The sequence below is a fragment of the Eurosta solidaginis genome, chromosome 3 (assembly GCF_040869045.1).
Source record: "Eurosta solidaginis isolate ZX-2024a chromosome 3, ASM4086904v1, whole genome shotgun sequence".
In the NCBI taxonomy this organism is placed as follows: Eukaryota; Metazoa; Arthropoda; class Insecta; order Diptera; family Tephritidae; genus Eurosta; species Eurosta solidaginis.
The window spans coordinates 266399315-266404417 of NC_090321.1; positions in this window are offsets into that span (position 1 = coordinate 266399315).

The window sequence follows — 5103 nt, forward strand, 5'->3', positions numbered from 1 at the left end:
TTTTAAATTTACTTTGTGACTTCAATGTTTAAACGATAAATTTGACTGCCAATATTAATTATGATGCACTTTGAATATAAAACCAAAAGTCTTTCTCTGCAGCAGCTTTTTATTACTACTCGTTATAAAGATTTACGATGTTCTTAAGGCCATTAAATGAATGCTTGTAGATTGCGAAGTAAGGTCATTTAGACATTTACGGATAAGATTTAATTTTCAAAACTTCCTTTTAGTGTTTCACACTTAAACAGTGGCGAATTCACGGCGGTGGCAAATGGTGGAGAGTTACAACCCCTTCCCAAATCTTACGACTGCGTAAATCTGTAACACAGATACCCATTGGGAATGATTTTTCGCGATAGCAATTTCTTCTCAAAATAATAAAACTTTTCTAAAATAAGAGAAAACCCTATCTTACATGCGTGGAAATTTTCTTCATTATTTTAAAAATTCATATATAAAATTTAAGATAAAATTCCTTTGCCTTTTGCGGAAAATTCCTCCAATGTTTATCTTCTGAGGAAGTTTTTTTGGGTATTTATTTCATATTTGGCACAGTGTTAGCCACAACCGCCAGTGTCTAAACGTATTTTTCTTACGTGTGGGGAATAAAAATCTTGCTTAGAAGTACAATGACAAAGTCTATATTACGAGAATTCTATGGAAAATCGTTAGTTTTCGCCGAATCTCGAATTGTTCCCCTCATAAATTTTTAATGCCAATATATTTTAAAATATCACAACTCAAAGTAAGCTAAAAAAATTCGTATAGAACACATGTATGTACATATATGTAATAGAAAATACTTGCAATGAGTTTTGAATTCGCAATCAAAAAAGACAGCCTACACAATTTTTGTAATCGTAAAGTAGAGCTTACAATTTCTCGAATATCGAATAACTCGTAAGGCTCGCAAGCTTCTCGACATTCAACTTAATCGATTCATTGGCTGTTTTATGTAGAGCTTACGATTTCTTCTGGAGCACAAGCCAAAATGTCCACAAAACCACAAGTAAAAAACCCCGACATGTATAGAATATTGCAAATGCAGCTACTGAATTGAAAGTCGAGAATCTCGCGAGTATTACGAGAAATTCGAGATTCGAGAATCTCGCGAGCCTTCCGAGTAATTCGAGAATCTCCCGAGAAGCCCTGTGCTTGATATCTCGTTGAAAAATAAAATATTGCGAACAAAATTATATGTATAATAAATATGAGGGAAATGTCATTGAAGCAATATAATCAACAAAAAAGTCACAAGTAAAAAAAAACAAGTGTATAAATATTGTTCATACAGCGATTAAGTAAGAATGTCGAGAAGCTCGTGAGAAGTCGAGTTCTCGATTTCTCGGGTCTCGAATATCTCGCTTGTGTTCGAGAAGAAATCGTAAGCTCTATTGTAAAGTGTGACAAAAAAGAATTGTAATATTTTAATTCCAAAAAAGGGATTGGCTAAAGTTTACAACGTATTTTGTTTATATGGAATGTGGGTAAATTTGGCGAACAAAAGAAACGTTAAAATTAGATAATTTATACAATAACAAAATATTAGCAATTGTTTCGTTAGCATTATAACAGTTTACAAAATATTCAAATTATTGTGGATTATATTTAATATAAAGCTGGAGACATTGGTGCTTTATCGGTAACCGTATCGGTAACTTTATAACAGCTGATTCGACCAACCTTATGGGAATCAATGCAATCGATTATTGGTGCCGCTAAGGTCGTAACCGTATCGTAGCCAACCAATTGGTTTTTGGTTTGCCGTCGTAACGATAAACAGCTGATTACGTTAGGGATACGACTACAGGTAGAAATGTGGAATGCAGCTTTCATTTACAGTGTTGCCATTACTAACTAATAGTAAATATTTAAAGTCACGACACATCAGCAGTTTTTCATTGTTTAAATGACTTGAACTATGAGCATTTTTCTTTCGTTTGTTTCATTAGCCATTGAGTGGGCTTGTAATTCTCAACTGGTTAGTGAAATATTCTAAAGACATAGTTTAAAATTTATATCCCAAAGGTGGTTTTCAAAGCAATATAAGGTGGCTCAACCCGCAGCTAATATCTTAAAGCCCCCAGTGCCCAGTGTAACAGGTACACAGCGACCTCTCTCTCTAAAATAACACACAGTCCACTTAAATAACTAATAATATAATTATAACAAAAGAACTATTCGCCCGTCGAATCACCAATGCTTAGACACAAGCTTGTGCATTAGAAATTTAGTTAAAAATTGAGATGTTCTTGCTGAAACGTGTTGCGCGTTGTTGTTGTTGTTGTAGCAGTGCTTCGTCACATCCAATAGGTGCGACCGATCACTAATTGGCATCAATATCTCCTAACGGGGGTCCAAGAAAATTTGCAGATTCAACAGGGGTGGACCATAATTAGAGGGATGTGTAGAGGCGTTGGTTCCACATTACAATTAAATAGATGGTTGGTATCATGTGGGGACACATTGCAAGCGGGCATACATTTTGTACGTCGGGGTTAATTCTGGATAGGTAAGAGTTTAACCTGTTACAGTATCCAGATCGAAGAGTGACTCGCGTTTCCCTCGGGAGTATGCGTTCCTCTTCCGCAAGTTTTGGGTACTGTTCTTTGAGTACTGGATTCACTTGGCAATTCCTGGAATAATGGTCCTACGCCTGTTTGTGGAGTGCGCTGAGGACCTACTTGTACATTTTGGCTTCATACGACTGAGTTCTCAGGTGCCGTATTTCCTCATAATGCATACGGAGATGACTCCCTAAGCCCCTGGGCGGTGTTGGCTCATCAATCAGATGTCTGTTGGGATGCCGTTTTCTGGTTATTCTACAGGAACTGTTTGGTTAGCATCTCATTCCTCTCCCCGATGGGGAGTATTCTCACCTCATTATGTAGGTGGTCTTCTGGGGACATAAGAAGATAGCCCGTGACGGTTCTGAGAGAAGTATTTTGGTAAGCCTGTAGCTTCTTCCAGTGAGTAGTTTTAAGGCTTGGTGACCATATAGGGGACGCGTAGCATACAATCGGCGGGCCAATTGCTTTGTAAGTAGTAATCAGCGTTTCTTTGATTTTTCCCCAAGTACTGCCAACAAGAGATTTGAGGAGTTTATTACGGCTCTGGATTTTCGGTAAAATTGCGGCTGCATGCTCACCAAAATGTTGATCCTGATCAAATGTCACACCCAAGATTTTGGGGTGTAGGGGAGTCGGTAACGTAGTGCCATCGACGTGGATGTTCAAAATGATCGACATTTGGGACGTCCATGTTGTAAATAAGGTCGCGGAAGATTTAGTCGGTGATAATTCCAGGTTTCGGCAGGGGAAAAAACTGGAGAGATCAGGGAGGTAGCCGTTTATTCTGTTGCAAAGCTCATCGATCTGTGGGCCTGGGCCTGTGGCCATTATTGTGCAATCATCGGCGTAGGAAACGATAGTAACTCTTTCTGGTGGCGATGGTAGCTTTGATATGTAGAAGTTAAACAAAATTGAGGATAGGGCATCAGCCTGTGGCACCCCTTGTTTAATTCTTCTTGGTTTTGATATTTCGTTTCTATATTGCACCGATGCCTGCCGACCACCCAGATAAATTGCGATCCACTTTTTAAGACATGGTTGACCGTATCAAAAGCTTTTAATAGGTCTAGTGCAACGAGTGCTGTTCTATGGTGGGGCTTTTGATTTAAACCGCAATTTATCTGCGTGCTAATGGCATTTAGCGCGGTGGTGGTGCTATGGAGCTTTCTGAAGCCATGCTGATGACAGGCTAGCTGCAAATTTGCTTTGAAGTAGGGGAGCAAAATGGCTCCAATCGTCTTGGCTACTGGCGATAGGAGAGATATCGGGCGACATGACTCTCCTATGTTAGCTGGTTTCCCAGGCTTTAGTAGCGGGACCGCCATTTTCCATTATTCGGGGATGACTAATGTGGAAAGTAACAAGTTGAAGACATGTGCTACATAATTAAATACCTCTTTGCCTAGGTTTATAGGCATCGTCATGGCTATGCCGTCTGGGCCCACTGATTTTGATGGCTTAGCATGACCGATGGCATGATCAACCCCTTTGGCGGTGATGGTAATTGGGGACGCGCTGTATTTATGTTTGTATGCGCGTCTGTTGGCCCGCCGTCTAACTTTGTCAACCGTAGAATGCATTACATATTGTCGGCAAAAAGCGCTCGCAGTGGTCGCCGGGTCGTGCTGTCTTATCTCGCTGAATTTGCGGCCTCCGTCGGAAAGTGGGGCCGAATTTCGGTAATTCTACCGGCGGGAATGAAGCGAGCTGAGGCGGATTCAATAACCTTGCGGAAAGCACGATCTCCTTGGCGGGCATCAGTCGGGATAGGGAGGGCAGCAAAGAGGTTTTCCTTTTTTAAAGTTTAGAAAGTGCGTTTTTCTGTGACGATGAAGTCGGCGGTACGCCCGGGCGAAATAAGTATAGGTAGATGGTCGGACGCCAATGTTACCATCGGCTGCCAGTTGACGCAGCTTACGAGTTCTGCGCTCACGATTGATATATCCGGCGAACTGTGACAGCTTCCTACTATACGTGTGGGGGCGTCTCCGTTTATTGTGTAGAACGTTGTTTCTTTTATTTGATCCGCCAACATCTCACCCCTACTGTCCGCCCGCAATGTTGAATGCCATAGATCGTGATGTGCATTGAAATCGCCTAAGATAATGCGATTGTTGCCAGTGAGTAAGGCGCTGATATTAGGGTGATATCCACTGGGGCAAAAGGTGGCAGGAGGGATATAGATGTTGATGATTTCTAGGTTTGCATCGCCTGACCGTACAGATAAGCCTTGACTTTCTAAGACACTGTCCCTGCACAGAGTGGTGTATGATAAACGCGAGGCTGCCTCCATTTCCGCTCTCCCGATATATTCTGTGGACATTACACCCAGAACTGGTATGCAGAGTAGATCTTGCTGCGAGTTTAGTCTCTTGAATCGCAGCAACGCGAGTGTTGTGTCGCTTCTTGAAATCGACTATCTCCGTGATCTTCCCAGTTAATCCATTACAGTTTAACTACAGAATTCTGAAATGCAAGGGGGTAGACGTCGTCACTCTGGGGTTAAGTGACAGGTGACTACGCCTGGGTT